The sequence below is a fragment of the Littorina saxatilis genome, linkage group LG1 (genome assembly GCF_037325665.1).
Source record: "Littorina saxatilis isolate snail1 linkage group LG1, US_GU_Lsax_2.0, whole genome shotgun sequence".
In the NCBI taxonomy this organism is placed as follows: Eukaryota; Metazoa; Mollusca; class Gastropoda; order Littorinimorpha; family Littorinidae; genus Littorina; species Littorina saxatilis.
In genome coordinates this window covers 28,748,160-28,765,949 of record NC_090245.1, presented here as the reverse complement: position 1 = coordinate 28,765,949, position 17,790 = coordinate 28,748,160, and the positions used below count along the sequence as shown (strand labels likewise).

The following is a 17,790-nucleotide window of genomic DNA, read 5'->3' as shown; positions in this document are numbered from 1 at the left end:
CATTTAGAGATTCACCTAAAATCATTTCTGGTTTGTCAGATTAGTTACATGATAGAACTTTATAAACGCAGTTTCTCATAGGCACGCCAATCTTCAACATCAGTGTTTTTTTCCTTTTGTTTGCTTGTTCGTCGTGTATCTTCATTTAAATAACTGATATCGTACTTCCGCCAAGAGGGAAAGATAAACAAAATTCTTTACCCATACGTTCTCCAATCCCGTCTGTGGGATTCTTCTTTATGGTGAGTTTAAATTGATTTGACTGAATGATGGAACAGAGTAACCGGTGTGTACATAAAAAAAACCGGTTTGTACAAAAAGGCTAGAGAAATTATTGTTTATAACTTCCGCTTGAGAATCAAGAGAGAACTCACAGTAACAAGGCACCTCGGGACTTGCGATGTCGGAGGATGACGTCATGATGTTCGTATCAGCGAAGCAAGAATTGGACGAGATGTTGAAGCAAACATTGTCACAGACAGGCTTTCGCTGACAAATCGTCAGACACTCCAATGTAGATCTGGCCGGGATTGGATAGTAGGTACTCGATGAGTTAGCGAACACCTGCATCCCGTGAGAACGCTTCCAGAGAGAACTTCTTGGAGCTGAATCGGCGATGACTCCAATAAGGAGGATGAAGTTTGAGCTGAGGAGAAGGTTGATTGAGATCTCCCTTGAGGTTGACATTTTATCAGTGCTTCTTTTTTTTTTTAGCAACCAGTTTGTCAATAATCCACAGTCGAGTCTGCAGTCAGACACACTCAGGCGCTCCTTGAACAAAAATAAGACAATATCAATAATATAAAATATGCAAAAGATAAGTGTCAACAGGGTAAGGTATAATACAACGTCGAATACACTTAAAACAACAAAAATGCAGAATGAGACAGACAAATAAAGGTTTAGTGGCCTATAGAAAAAAACATTACATCGCCTCTGTTTAACACGATAACTCTAGTCCTTCGTTTTATCTTCAGTTAATGTAAAGAGAGGTGTGTTAGTTATAAATCTGAATATGCTTGTAATGTAAAAAATTTCATAATCTTGGAAATTAAATTAAATTAGAAAATAATTATTTGTGTTCGCAATTTTCTTTTTGTTGAATGTCCCACACATTTTACTTTGACGAGCACTATATTAAATTCAAAAAACACACACCAAAAAAACAGTAAGGAATATTCCGTAAACACCATCTGTTAAAAAAAAACAACCCGACAGAACAGAAAATAGTAACGAAACTTTTTAACAAAAATGAGAAGAAAAACAGCCACACAAACCTGCAAGTTATGCCCGTAGAAAAACAGCCACACAAACCTGCAAGTTATGCCCGTAGAAAAACAGCCACACAAACCTGCAAGTTATGCCCGTAGAAAAACAGCCACACAAACCTGCAAGTTATGCCCGTAGAAAAACAGCCACACAAACCTGCAAGTTATGCCCGTAGAAAAACACCCACACAAACCTGCAAGTTATGCCCGTAGAAAAACAGCCACACAAACCTGCAAGTTATGCCCGTAGAAAAAACCCACACAAACCTGCAAGTTATGCCCGTAGAAAAACACCCACACAAACCTACAAGTTATGCCCGTAGAAAAACACCCACACAAACCTGCAAGTTATGCCCGTAGAAAAACAGCCACACAAACCTGCAAGTTATGCCCGTAGAAAAAACCCCACACAAACCTGCAAGTTATGCCCGTAGAAAAACACCCACACAAACCTGCAAGTTATGCCCGTAGAAAAACACCCACACAAACCTGCAAGTTATGCCCGTAGAAAAACACCCACACAAACCTGCAAGTTATGCCCGTAGAAAAACAGCCACACAAACCTGCAAGTTATGCCCGTAGAAAAACAGCCACATAAACCTCCAAGTTATGCCCGTAGAAAAACAGCCACACAAACCTGCAAGTTATGCCAGTAGAAAAACAGCCACATAAACCTCCAAGTTATGCCCGTAGAAAAACAGCCACACAAACCTGCAAGGTATGCCCGTAGAAAAACACCCACACAAACCTGCAAGTTATGCCCGTAGAAAAACAACACTAAAACCCGGTTGGCGGAAGCGACGACTGTACGAGCGAGGATTCTAAAACATCACGTTTAAATATGTTCTTCATTTCTCTCACTAATTCGCTGTGATGATATACCATTCAACATCAACGCAGCGGCCATGCTCAACTTGTGTAGTGTATGTGCTGCACTTTGCGTTGAATAGATTTTACTTTTAAACTCAGGAGGGTAGTTTGAATTTCACAGTACAAATTCACTAGCACCGTAGTAATAATGGCTCCCTCGGTTGGGGCGAAAGTGAAATGTACCGGAGGTGTAAGATTGATCTTTAGAAATGTGAAAGCTATACTGGTATCAGTCAAACAATAGACAGGAAGGCATGCCATGCCCTCTTTCTCCCTTTTGACACTACAAGCTGCATGGATATTCTTCGTTTCTTTTTGCTTGAAGCAAACCTATATTTATTTGGTATTTACATCTGCGCGGACGCACTGTTTGTATTGCTGTTATCTGGTTAGGTCTGTGTGTTTGCTTTTTCATTCTAATTTTTTCACAGTCAATTCCTTCATTCAGTGATGTAATTTTGAAATGGATTCTGACGAGAAATATGTTTGTGGTTTTAGCGTGACAAATGAGGCATGCATCGGCTGATGTTTTGAGGCAAAAGTTCAGTGCAATCAAGCGGCCTGAGTTGTGTCAATTTAATAAACATCCTATCTTTTCTGTGTCAACGATCGTGAACGTGACCAAAGACCTTTTTCTGTGTGTGTGTGTGTGTGTGTGTGTGTGTGTGTGTGTGTGTGTGTGTGTGTGTGTGTGTGTGTGTGTGTGTGTGTGTGTGTGTGTGCGTATGTATGTGTGTATGTATGTGTGTGTGTGTGTGTGTGTGTGAGTGTGTGTGTGTGAGTGTATGCGTGTGTGTGTGTGTGTGTGTATGTGTGTGTATGCATGTGTGTGTATGTGTGTGTGTGTGTATGTGTGTGTATGTGTGTGTGTGTGTGTGTGTGTGTGTGTGTGTGTACCTACGTACGTATATGTGTTAAAACCGAAACTCACAGTAGCATAGCATATTCGGGTCGGCGATTTCAGAGGACGACATCATGAAATTCGTATCAGCAAAGTAAGAGTTTGAGGAGATGATGAAACAACAACTCCCATAGACAGGATTCAGCTGACAGATCGCCAGGCACTCCATTGTAAGTCTTGTCGGGGAGAAGGAGATGGTGCTGGGTGAGGTAGCGAACACCTGCATCTTGTGAGAACGCTCCCAGAGAGAGCTACTTGGAGATGAATTGGCGATGACTTCAGTGAGGAGGATGAGGTTTAAGCTCAGGAAAAGCAGGGCAACGATCTGTGTTGCGGTTGTCATTGTATCGGTCCTGTTTCAACAGTATCTGTTAAAAAAACAAAAGAAATCAGTACTCACCAACACAAATACAGCACAGACACATTTTTGCCTATGGAGGCTCCTTCAGGTCAGTCCTGGTGATGGAAGAGGTGGAGGGAGGGGTAACGCGACATTCCGTTGGCGTGAGATCCCAAATGGGCGTTACCCCATTGTCGCCACAACCCATTTTCGAGTCATTCCAATAGCCAAGCATCATGTATATGTTTCAGGCGCAGACAGCTTAATAGACGAACTCAGCTTCTGATTGGAAAATAGATGTTAATCATGTTATCAGAAAACCGTTTTGTACCGACTGCGGGAGTAAATGATTATGATGCTTTACATTTTTGAAAAATGAGGGGGAAAAAGTGAAATAAAATAGACAATGTTCGAAAACAACTCTGTCGCGATTTCGGTCTCATTTGAGACTCCCATCGGATGCATTTAGGGGATCTCTCCGTTTATTTATCTCTCTCTCTCTCTCTCTCTCTCTCTCTCTCTCTCTCTTCAGGGGGGGTCAAGGTCACAGGCGGTGGAGAGAAGACGTCCTTCACAAATACGACGGGACCAACATCGTGCTAACCTCAGACAGGGACAGACCAAGGTAGGAGAAACAGAAGAACCTCTTTCTTTACGAAACCAAGATGACGCTACAGTTAAACCAAATGGCAAAGTTAGTAAAGGCATTGTTACTGACAAACAGCGTGAACAAGTCGACACGCACACTGTTAGAGGAGCCAGCGCACATGCACGTGCATTACGTTGTTATGGGGGCGAGGACGCCCCCATTCTATACGGATAGTTTCGAGGTTGACCATGGGCAGCGCCATTTTGTTGTGAAATACGTCATCAGTTTGTGTACACAGGAAGTTGTGACATCCGTCACCCTATGGGAGGGGTGGAGGCAACATTGTTCATCTGTAGAAAGTTGTGAAATCCGTCACCCTATGGGAGGAGTGAAGGCAAATTTGGTCACCACAGAGTTTGTGTAACACAGGAAGTTGTGAAATACGTCACCCTATGGGAGGGGTGACGGCAAAATCGCAAAAACATGATAGGTCGCATGGTGCAGGGTCAACTGCAACAAACTCAAACCGAGCCATTCATACCTAGATGTATTTGAGCGACTTATATACCGACATTTTTATTTCTTATTTTGAGCACAGGTGTAGGAAAAATCATGAACCAAAATGTTATTTATTTTCTAATTTAACATTTTTTTTACAAATATGACCATGGTCTTTTAAACATACAGTGACATTAAACATTGTTATGTTAAAAAAAAAGAAAAAAGAAAAAAAGCTTTTGTGCACAAATCAGAAAATACATTGTACATTTTACCTACAGGCCAAACAGTGTCTGTTGGCAGGAAAGGACCCAGCAAGTTGCTATTTTTAGATCGATTAAAAGTTGTCAAGAACAGGCGCTTACATTTGGATGTGTCCACTGATAGTAGGTTTGGTTGTGATCAATCAGAATGATGTGGGAATAAAAATGTATGACAGTTTGGTATGATGACATGCAATTCAAATATGCTGAAATGTAATATTATACATGATATAATATTATTATGGCTGTTGCCATGACCATGAACCCCAAGAAAGGTTTAATGTTATGTAAAATCAAAATACCAAAATCAAGCACCTACTAATCTGGTCTACGGTGCGGGAAGATTGAGGCCAACTTCGCCGCGCCGCGCTCATTGACTTGCGTCAAGGCCGATGCGCGTAGATTCCCAGAATGTTTACTTTCGATTCTTCGACAGCATTCGCAGAGGTGACTGCCGTTACAGAGGTGAGTAAAACTGACCATCGAAAGGAAAATAAGATTCATATTGGTAATACTTGCACAAGCATGTATCTACCAAAACTGTATGGGAGCACATAGTTGGAAAGGCGTGGTGAAGCGATCAAATCGAATCGTCCGTCTCAGTCAGTGCACTGAATGATCAGCCACCACGATTGAACGTCACTGTCTGTATTTTGTATGTAAGCAGAGCTTCCAAACTAGTTAAATCCTGATGTAGTTTACAAAAACAAAACAAAATCTCATTCCTGTTCCATTGTTATTCTTGTAGTTGTGATATATTCTAGTGAAACTGAAAGTAAGTGTTAAAAGCAGAAAAGCCGGACTGAATCAGGTAAATGGGTTGGGAAAGTTTTGCTAAGAAATCCTGTTATTTCCCTGGGTTAATAAGCATCTCTTTGTCCAACTATTTACACAATTTATTTGACTAGTTTGTGGTTTCAATTGAAATTATTGTTGTATTTATTTCTAGACTGCACGAACTTGCATTGATTGCATTTCATTGTTACAGCACAAAACACTGAATGACACATACTGATTGACGAGCATGCCAATAGCCTTCTCGTTTTACAGTATAGGTACTGATAGTTACATACAAGTTTGAATATCACTTTGAACACTGTCACATTCAGTTCTTTTCATCATTGAATAATTTTGTTTCAGGAAGCAAGCACCACTTTTGTCAGAAGTGTGTCAAGCTCAAAGTACTATTTCACAAAAGGTGAGAAGTTATTCGTTACATTTGCAACATTTATTGTTAAAAAATATTAAACATAAAGGCAGAATTTGTTTGTCTTGTGATTGTGATGCCTACAACTACACCCGCTTGTGATTTCTCAGTCAAGTTACTGCAGATTTGTGTATATTTCAGTCTCATGTGGTATTTGCCATATTTTTGTGTGAACATGTGTATTTTTCAAGACTTAGATTCTGTGATAACATAAAATACCATAACACATTTGACACCAGTGCATCATATAATATTTTTGGATAATTCTCATTACGCATGATTTTTTATTGTGTCACTGTGTGTACATTTACATGTGTTTTTAAATGTCAACAGGTGACAGTTCCACTTTTGGAAGAGGTGTGCAGTGAGATTGCAGAAAATGAATGCCTGTCAGCTGATCTGTGAAGCCATGTTAAAACCTTGGACTGTAAGTGTTTAGAGAAACACTATATGAATGAATACAATTTTGTTGGAGTAGTGTTTTCACTTTTGCTTATAATGTAAAACAATTTCAAGTTTAAATTTCAAGTTACAGGGCCGGACCAAATGAGTTGTAAGGGGGGGGTTCCTCCTTTTTTTGGGGGGGGGCAAATCAGCGAAGTGGCGAAGCCACAAGCGCGCGCCTGCAAAGCAGGCGCGCGAACTAGGGGGGTCCGGGGGCATGCTCCCCCGGAAATTTTTTGAAAAACGGTTAAAATCTGTGCAATCTGGTGCATTCTGGGCCTTGTTTTGAGGGTTAAGAGCAGCATTGTTTTGATGCTAAAACTAGTAAAAGTCAAAGCAAGGTACATGCTTTTTCCAGGGGTGGGGTTCCGGAACCCCTGGAACCCCCCCCTGGGTCCGGCCCTGAGTTATTCAGTTACGCTGAGAATAAGCTGTCATCTATAGTAAGCAGTGCTCCCTGTATGGCATACGTGTAATTATTGTTGATCATTCGCGTACACATTCCAGACTTCAATCAATCAATATGAAGCTTGTCAATGTGCAAGTGTTCTTTTTGGATACAATGGTGTGTGTGTTTGCCTTTCTTTTAAAGTTATACGAGGCAGGGAATTATCCCAAGATATAGACTAATAAAAATCTATTATTGTATACATATATATACAGTGGACCACCCCCCCTATTGTGTACCGCAGTCAGAAGTAATTTATTACTTTTGGGAGTTTAGTAACGTGATATCAGTTTTCAATTGTTCGTTCACTTATATTGCTTTCAGATTTAACACACAAGAAACAGCAGCACGGTTTTCGTTGCGGAAAAGGGCATTGGCAGTGCTACGCGATCGAATTGTGTATTATGTACACGCGGTGTTCTTCTGGAAAAGACCGAAGCGACATGTGACGTCAGTCGTTCAGCCCGCGAGCGGTGGGAGGGGGGGGGGGGGGGGTTCACATGGTTTGTTTGTTTGTTTGTTTCAGACCCACACCCATGTACACACATTTCACATGTAAACCATTTGTCCGCCCCCTGTCGATATTTATCGACTAAGTTCCTTGTAAGAACTGTTATGAGTAATTTGACGCAGCCAGGCGTGGTGACACACAGAAGAGCCAGGAAAACAGGGCACGGTGGTGTCATAGGTGATGACGGAAAAGCGTGCAAAAAACATCAACACTACAGCCAGTGACAGTGTGCGCCGTAAGGGACAGAAACACCTGTCCGAATTTTTGAAAAATGAGGGGGAAAAAGTGACATAAAATAGACAATGTTCCAAAACAACTCTGTCGCGATTTCCAAGCATTTTGGAAGAGTTTGCGAAACACTTTAGTTACCCAAACAATAATACCTGGTCGACCAACAATCGCAGCGAATAACATAGCAGCGATGTATACACTCTTCAAAAAAAGTTAAGGATCGGTTGAAAAAACGGATGTAAGTATAACAAATTGCCAAAAAATTAAACATCGACATAATAATTAAACGATTAATGTGTTTGAATTAACAAATGAACAATGAGTCTTGACCTAGAATTTTATTTGGCAGGCAGAGTTATTTCCCTTTGTGGGACTTCTCAAATGCTTCTGCATTTTGGAAGAAAAAGGTCCCCCGAAATCGGCGTATGCTGCCTGAATGGCGGGGTAAAAACGGTCATACACGTACAATTCCACTCGTGCTAAAAAAAAAACAACCATGAGTGAACGTGGGAGTCTTAGCCCATGAACGAAGAAGAAGAAGAAGAAGGAAGAAAAAGGGTGTTTTTTATAGCCCCATGAAATTTGTGGAACGCATGCCAGGGCAAAAGGTTGTGATGCACGTGCTACAACAGGGTCCTGGCTATGAACATCGCTCACCAGCTTGTGTTTAAAGGTTGACACGCTGACACAATTATGCACAGTAGCAACATGCCCCTACGAAGAAAACTGAGCGATTTGGATAGAGGAAGGGCAATAGGATGGCTACAAGACGGTGTTGCTGCCAGGCAAGTGGCCCAGAGGCTTGCAGTGGCTCCCTCTGTCATCATCAGACTAAAACAGAGATTCCACGCAACTGGAAGAGTGCAGGAGCGACAACGTTCTGGTCGGCCCAGAGTCACCACACAAAGAGAGGATCGCTTCATACAGAGGCAGGCCATGCAACAAAGAATGGCTACGGCAAATAACATTAGGCAACGCCTACAAGCTACCACCAACACTGTTGTTAGTGGTCAGACGATCCGAAACCGCTTACACAACTTTGGCTTGCGTGCAAGGCGTCCAGTCCGAGGAACAACCCTGACTGCTAATTACCGAGCAGCTCGCCGAGCCTGGTGCACTCAGCATGTGAGGTGGCAACGTCAGCAGTGGGCTCAGGTGTTGTTTACAGATGAGTCCCGCTTTTGCTTGGAACCTGCTGATGGTCGCATCCGAGTGTGGAGGCGTCGCGGAGAGCGCTTCGGAGAAGGCGCTGTTCTGGAACGACAGCGTTTTGGCGGAGGCTCTGTGATGGTCTGGGGAGGGATCGGCACACGTCTAAGGACACCTCTGTACCATGTAGTGGGCAACTTGACCGGTGTCCGCTACCAGAATGAGATCCTGCAACCCCTGGTCGTTCCAGCCCTCCAAGAGATCGGCCCTCGTGCGATTCTTCAGGATGACAACGCACCTCCCCATCGCTCTGCAGCTGTAAACACCTTCATCCAGCAGGCCAGGGTCAACAGGATGCTGTGGCCAGCCAACAGCCCGGACCTGAACCCCAAAGAGCACATGTGGGACGAGCTTTGTCGTCGGTTACAGCAACATCACCCTCCTCCTGCCAATCTGGGTCAACTGCTGCAATGGCTCCAGCAGGAGTGGAATGGAGTTCCCAGAGCATTCATATGCAACCTGATCCACTCCATGCGCCAACGATGTGTTGAATGCCTGGCACACAACGGAGGGCACACGCGTTATTGACACTGATTCACATTGTTGTGAATTCCATTTTCGAGGGTTGTCACGTTTGACACACTCTAGCTAAATTGTCGCTTCCGCGTTCGATCTTTGCTTTGTTTGTCATTACTCCTTGGTTGTTCAATTATATAATTTAAAACAAATGAAAGAATTCGGTCTTGTCTGTTTTGTGTGGCGTGCTTGTAAAAAAGTGATCCTGAACTTTTTTTGAAGAGTGTATGTTATGCAGTGTCCGCTCGATGTGATGCCTTTTTTAAAAATATTTTTTAAATCTGCACATTGGAGCCGCGATTCACTGACGATGGCCGGCATTGATAGCTGAGCTCACCTGTTTTCACAACTATCGTGACCTCGACCTCAGGCAAAACTCAGGTGACCGCAGGCAAAACACGTTGTCGGCTATCACTCGGGGCTAGCGATCATTGCCGCAAAAAAATCGCAAACTCCGATGTGTATATTTTCAAAAGAAATGGAGTCATATTGAGCGGATACCGCAAAACATACGCGTCGTAGGCAGATATTCGCTGTGATTGCCGTTTTCCCCCTGCAATACTCACAAAACAATATACAATAGTGTTGGTAACAATAACAGCTACCAACTTCTGAACGTAAAGAACAAACACAGGACAAATACACATTCTACATATATAGAACCTTCGAGTGGTACCCACAAAACAGACACCCCCCAGAATCAAATTTACAAAAGCAAGGTTCCCGCGTTAAAATCGACAAAAAATCAGAACAGCTTAAACGGAGCAAGTTTTACTTGTCATTGGAAAAAATGATAACATTTGTATGAAAAAAACAGTCAGCTTTGTTTGTCTATCTCGTTTAAAAATGACGTCATGACATGCTTAACGGTATCGGTGTCATTCCTCTCAGGCGGATTTGAAGCAGTTTTAGCGGGTAATGAGACACATACTGTACATTTCAGAAACTCCGCAATGCATTGCCTTTAAACTTTCGGTGATTTGTGCTAATGTAATACACAACTAAAAGTATTCTCTGCAGGACACTTGATGGCAAATAACCGAAAGTCGTATTTCACTGTCTTTTACTGAAAAATGCTGTCTCTATCAAGGTTGTCAACTTATACCTACCTAGCACGTCCTTCCGAATTAACACCTTGGTCTCAAAACTGATTTGTTATTGCTTGATTCATAACTTTTTCACGATGCAAATAATGGCTCATGCGAGTTTTACCCGAGTTTCATCAACACTAGAACGTATTCCAATTGTACTTTTCACACATGTAAACAATCAGACTAGTAAAAACAAAACAAAAACGTGAGACCGAATTCTACAGGCAAGCCGTTCTTAGTGTAGTCTCTTAATCTATACATATAAATAAAAGAGAGTGTCTGTCTGTGTGTGTGTGTGTGTGTGTGTGTCTGTCTGTCTGTGGTCGCCATACCTCAGAGATGGCAAAAGATAAGCACAAGATATTTTGCATGCACACTGCCCTGGACCCACAAATGTGCACCTGGGTTTTAGTTTCTCCAGACATTGTTTCCTTCCTCGGATAATTACCCTCCCCATCTATCAATACAGTCTATATAGTGCAAGGGAGGTAAGTCATGCTTTGTCACCCACGGAAGGGAGGTAACTCTCATCAAACCAGTATACCGTGTCATTCTCAAGGGTTACCCCCGCCCGCTATCATCCCGCCGCCCCCCCCCCCCTCACACACACACACAATAACCCTGCCCCCTGCTCCCCCTCCCTGCCTTCCAGATCATCGCGAATAATGTTTACGAAACGATCGCCTCAGTGAAAGATCACGATAATTTACAGATTTCTCTCCCCTGTTCAAAAAGGTATGACGCGCTCACTCATGAGGTATGCGTGCTTTGATCAGACGGTAACTATAGTGGGTGTGAGAAGGGGTAAACAAATCACGAAGAACACGTTGAACCAAATAGAAACTTGCCTTGCCTATACATCCAAATGTATGAGCTCACACTGTTATTTTTCTTATCCACATTGGAATAAGATTCGAGAGGTTTCTGAGAGAGGGGAGAGCAGAAACACCCGGGCGAAGCCGGGCCTGACTGCTAGTGGTAAGTAAAGGTGTTAGAAACTTAGAAGACTTTCCTGGCCAGGCTTGTCCAAGATTCTGGTAATTCATTATTCATTGTTTTTGTGTGCCTTTTCTTTGCATTACCCTAGGGTGACCTATTGAGCTAAGGGTCTTTCTGCCCAGGAAGAAACAACACTACTGGCTTGACGATATTCCCATAAGGTTTTCTCATTTTGTCAATATTGATACATGTATATATATCTATTTGATGACGTCATTCCGTCTTATGAAAGAAGTGGAGGCGGCACTGTGGTGACTTCATGTTTAAATCAAATTAAATTAAATCTAGGTCAACCAATTTTTGAATCAGTCCGGACTATGGGATTGCACTTGACACTTCCACTTGGAAGCATAAATTAACTACCCATTAGAATTCAAAAAAATCGAGTTGAAACTTATATTTTTAATAAAAGAATAAAACATGGATTGCATTGTATTCTTTGCTATTTACTGAATCTAAAAATGTGTCATTACTTACTTACTTACTGCCCGTTATGCCGGTGTAACACGAAATTTTTACTCCACGAAAAATTTACTCCGGAGTAAATATTTCGTACGAAATTCTTACTCCGAGTACACTTTTCGTACGAGAAAAGAACTCCCCAAGGCACGAAAAAATTACTCCGTCCACGACATTTTTACTCCCCATTTTTATATTTAGTCAAGTTTTGACTAAATATTTTAACATCGAGGGGGAATCGAAACGAGGGTGTGGTGTATGTGTGTGTGTCTGTGCGTGTGTGTGTGTGTGTGTGTGTGTGTGTGTGTGTGTAGAGCGATTCAGACTAAACTACTGGACCGATCTTTATGAAATTTGACATGAGAGTTCCTGGGTATGAAATCCCCGAACGTTTTTTTCATTTTTTTGATAAATGTCTTTGATGACGTCATATCCGGCTTTTCGTGAAAGTTGAGGCGGCACTGTCACGCCCTCATTTTTCAACCAAATTGGTTGAAATTTTGGTCAAGTAATCTTCGACGAAGCCCGGGGTTCGGTATTGCATTTCAGCTTGGTGGCTTAAAAATTAATTAATGACTTTGGTCATTAAAAATCTGAAAATTGTAAAAAAAAATAAAAATTTATAAAACGATCCAAATTTACGTTTATCTTATTCTCCATCATTTGCTGATTCCAAAAACATATAAATATGTTATATTTGGATTAAAAACAAGCTCTGAAAATTAAATATATAAAAATTATTATCAAAATTAAATTGTCCAAATCAATTTAAAAACACTTTCATCTTATTCCTTGTCGGTTTCTGATTCCAAAAACATATACATATGATATGTTTACATTAAAAACACGCTCAGACAGTTAAAACAAACAGAGGTACAGAAAAGCGTGCTATCCTTCTTAGCGCAACTACTACCCCGCTCTTCTTGTCAATTTCACTGCCTTTGCCATGAGCGGTGGACTGACGATGCTACGAGTATACGGTCTTGCTGAAAAATGGCATTGCGTTCAGTTTCATTCTGTGAGTTCGACAGCTACTTGACTAAATATTGTATTTTCGCCTTACGCGACTTGTTATATTTAGTCAAGTTTTGACTAAATATTTTAACATCGAGGGGGAATCGAAACGAGGGTCGTGGTGTATGTGCGTGCGTGTGTGTGTGTGTGTGTGTGTGTGTGTGTGTGTGTGTGTGTGTGTGTGTGTGTGTGTAGAGCGATTCAGACTAAACTACTGGACCGATCTTTATGAAATTTGACATGAGAGTTCCTGGGTATGAAATCCCCGAACGTTTTTTTCATTTTTTTGATAAATGTCTTTGATGACGTCATATCCGGCTTTTCGTGAAAGTTGTGGCGGCACTGTCACGCCCTTATTTTTCAACCAAATTGGTTGAAATTTTGGTCAAGTACTCTTCGACGAAGCCCGGGGTTCGGTATTGCATTTCAGCTTGGTGGCTTAAAAATTAATTAATGACTTTGGTCATTAAAAATCTGAAAATTGTAAAAAAAAATAAAAATTTATAAAACGATCCAAATTTACGTTTATCTTATTCTCCATCATTTGCTGATTCCAAAAACATATAAATATGTTATATTCGGATTAAAAACAAGCTCTGAAAATTAAATATATAAAAATTATTATCAAAATTTTTTTTTCGAAATCAATTTAAAAACACTTTCATCTTATTCCTTGTCGGTTCCTGATTCCAAAAATATATAGATATGATATGTTTGGATTAAAAACACGCTCAGAAAGTTCAAACGAAGAGAGGTACAGAAAAGCGTGCTATCCTTCTCAGCGCAACGAATACCCCGCTCTTCTTGTCAATTCCATGTGCACTGCCTTTGCCACGGGCGGTGGAGTGACGATGCTACGAGTATACGGTCTTGCTGCGTTGCGTTGCGTTCAGTTTCATTCTGTGAGTTCGACAGCTACTTGACTAAATATTGTATTTTCGCCTTACGTGACTTGTTTTTACTTCCAGTAAAAATCTCGTACGCAAAAATGGGATGCGGGCGAAGGGATAATGCTGTGACAAATGGATTGTACATAATTCAGTATTAGATGGTTTAAACACATGTGTACAGATTGGCTAGCCATACTTGAAGTAGCACGACTGGACGGGTGACCTATTTCGGTAAGGCGTATTTCCATTGGCTGCTTTGGCCAATAGGAGGAAACGAGGTTTGCTTCGTGGCGTGTGAAAGGTGAGAGCGTACTTGACAGTCAGACGAGACAGACGTGTTTTGATGTCTCCGCGTTGGGCGATAACGCTGCTCCCCGAACACCGAGGTCTAACACCGAAAGACTAGTGTGGCGGACGAACCATGAGTGGTTCTAGGCTGTAAAGATACAGGTATTTATTGAATTGTATTTTGCTCAGTAATATTGACTGGTGAAATGACGGGAAGAGTCATGTTGTAAATTGGGCTGGAAAAGCGTGAGCCGCTGTGTCAGCCATTTTGAAAAGGAAGGTCGTATGTTCTTTTAGTAATGAAGTTACTTGGAAATGAGCTGGTGTAAATAATATATCCGCATAAGTTAGTGGACGGATAGTTGAACAGTATTAAGAAAGAATAGCAGTATTATTTCGTAGAAAAGTTTAGCTAAGAATTGAGACTTATGGTAGCCTAAACTTTTTACGCAGCACCCCGGTCGGAGTGATGGGTGGGACCACTTGACAGCGGGAGAGAGAGAGAGATGGGCATCCCCTCCTTGGCGCTACGAGTTGATGTTTGAGAGCGCAGGGTTGTAGCAACGCTGGAGTACTGGGAACTGGGTGGAGCCGCACCCCATAGCCACCACGAGCGGTATTGCGTGGGTGGTATGTATCCCGGGTATGTACCCGTTAAGTTTGTGGAGTTACGGTACGTGTGAACTGCCACCGAAGAAACATAATTGTGGAGTCACTGAAAGTGTGAACTGCCACCGAAGAAACATAATTGTGGAGTCACTGAATGTGTGAACTGCCACCGAAGAACCATAATCAGCGAGAAGATTGTGTGAGACGTAGACGTCGTCAATTTAAGTATTACGCGACATGTAATGTGCGTAACATGACACTGTGGTGAACAGGAACTGTAAACATTAGCAGAATTGTGTGGATCAGGAACATTCATCTAACGTGAGACAGTTGGTCTCCGACGTGTGTTAAGATATTATTATTCTTATATATGAATGAACGTGATCTGTAGAATGCATGAGAAATAACATATTTGTATTGTTGTGTTGATGATTCATTACAGGTACGAGGGCAAAGGGCATTGAGAGTGTTTAGTCTTTGTGCTTTGTCTGAGTGTTGTGTGCGAGTAACAGTAGACAGTAAACAGAGCAGAGCACGCATATTTTCCATACACACAGACACTCCCCTGAAATTTCATTCGTAACAAATGCCAATAAGTGATCTCGCGCACACGAATGTCGCGCTACCCTCCTTCCACCCCTTCCACCACCAAGACTAACAGGGGACAAGGGAGTAAACATTTCGTACACCTGGCATGGGAGGTTACATTGGTCGTGTTGGGGTGAAGTAATTTATTCGTTAGTTATTCGTCAGGGGAGTAACATTTTTGTACGAAATGTTTACTCGGAACTCACCTGTCTTGGGGAGTAATTTTCTCGTGTAATGGGGGAGTGCTTTTTTTCGTAAAGGGAGTAACTTTTTCGTACGAAATGTTTACTCCGGAGTAAAAATCTCGTGGGAGTAATTTTCTCGTGTTACACCGGTTGGTATGTAGGGCAGCAACAGAGGACAAACAAAAAGTCATGTTACCCTGAAAATAGTGTGCTAAAATTTAAAGATGTTTGCATGTTTAGATGAGACCAGCGCAACTTATATCGGTCTTTGGGTTTCGGATGGCAAAGCCTTTACTAGTCTTGGGCATAACTATCTGGATTTAAAAAAAAAAATTGTTGGACTTTCAGTTTCAGGCCTATAGATTGAATACATGTTTTGATATCGCTTCACGCGACTTGTTCCTAGTTTGTTTACCTTCTTTGTTTGTTTGCTTCTTTCCTTCCTTCATCTTTTTATTATTTCCCCTTGCAGGTGTTTGTCTGACTGCCCATCCCGCCTGCCTGTCAGGCGCAATCTTGCTTGTCTGCCTGTGTGCTTTTATGGTTGTCCATCTGTCTGTTCATCTTTCGGTCTGTGTTTGTCTATCAGCCTGCTTTCCGTCCGTCTGTCTGTCAGTTTGTCTCAGTGTCTGTCTGTCTGTCTGTCTGTCTGTCTGTCTGTCTGTCTGAGTGTCTGTCTGTATGTCTGTCTGAGTGTCTGTCTGTATGTCTGTCTGTCTGTCTGTCTGTCTGTATGTCTGATCATCTGTTCATCTGTTAGCCTGATTTACTGTCGGAGAAACCATTTCAGCTGCTCTGTTCTGTTATGTTCTCAAAAATAGGATTCAACAAACAAAAATACGGTTATGTTCCCTATTTGGTTCCAAGAGAACGGAAATCGACGCCAATGGCAGTCGATAACGACAGCTGCTTGTTCACAGCACTGGTCAAACAGCATGGAAACAACTTGCAAACACTGGTAAGTTATTGTACAGAGGTGAGTTTCAATGGACACGCCGAGTCTAAGTTAAATATTAAAAATATTAGCGAAGCTGGCCGGGGAAATAGCTCAGGCGGTAGCGGCGCTGACTTCAAAACCAGTTGCCGCTATCGATTTATTTCCCAAAGTCAACTTTGTGCTGGCTCTCTTCGGTGTCCGAAAACCCCGTGTACACGCATTCGCACGGTAAAGAACCCAAGTTCTCAGCGAAAGCCTCAGGTCTTGGAAACGTGAATACAGGCATGCAGGAAAAATGAAGAAGAAGAGTTGCGCCGTACTGTATGGCAGCTCACTTTCCCCAGTGAGATAGCAGCCCGAATATCCATGAAGGTAATCTCACAGGACTATATGAAATCGTATCGTTGCATATGCGAGCTTGAGCGATGTTATGAGTTGCATATGTTCACACACACACATACACACACACGCATGCACGCACGCACGCACGCACGCACGCACGCACACAGTCACAAACACACACACACACACACACACACACATACACACACACACACACACACACAAACACACACATACACATACACACACACACACACACACACACATACACACACACACGCACACAAACACACACACACATACACACACACACATACACACGCACACACACACACATACACACACACACGCACACAAACACACACACACACACACACACACACACACACACACACACACACACACACACATACACACACAACCACCACCTGAACAAAAACAAAAATCTCAATTGACGATATTCAGAAGTAACTCGGGTTTGTATGGATCGTAAAAGAGTGAATACCCTTGCTTGATTTGAAACAATCGACACGCGCTCCTTGTCCACGTGTTTCAGACACATCCCTCTCTAGTGTCTCTCTCTAGACACACCCCTCTCTAGTGTCTCTCTCTAGACACACCCCTCTCTAGTGTCTCTCTCCAGACACACCCCTCTCTAGTGTCTCTCTCTAGACACACCCCTCTCTAGAGTCTCTCTGTAGACACATCCCTCTCTAGTGTCTCTCTCTAGTCACACCCCTCTCTAGTGTCTCTCTCTAGACACACCCCTCTCTAGAGTCTCTCTGTAGACATATCCCTCTCTTGTGTCTCTCTCTAGACACACCCCTCTCTAGTGTCTCTCTGTAGACACACCCCTCTCTAGTGTCTCTCTCTAGACACCCCCCTCTCTAGTGTCTCTCTGTAGACACATCCCTCTCTAGTGTCTCTCTGTAGACACATCCCTCTCTAGTGTCTCTCTGTAGACACATCCCTCTCTAGTGTCTCTCTGTAGACACACCCCTCTCTAGTGTCTCTCTGTAGACACATCCCTCTCTAGTGTCTCTCTCTAGACACACTCCTCTCTAGTGTCTCTCTCTAGACACACCCCTCTCTA

General features: G+C 42.3%; 1 long non-coding RNA gene across 1 annotated transcript; it reads left to right on the top strand.

Annotated features, from left to right (window-relative positions):
• Positions 1-5,153: 5,153 nt before the first annotated feature.
• LOC138962944 (uncharacterized) lies at positions 5,154-6,368 on the top strand. The gene is made up of 3 exons (XR_011454674.1): positions 5,154-5,194; positions 5,870-5,927; positions 6,270-6,368. It is a non-coding gene; the product is annotated as an uncharacterized lncRNA (long non-coding RNA).
• Positions 6,369-17,790: the final 11,422 nt, after the last annotated feature.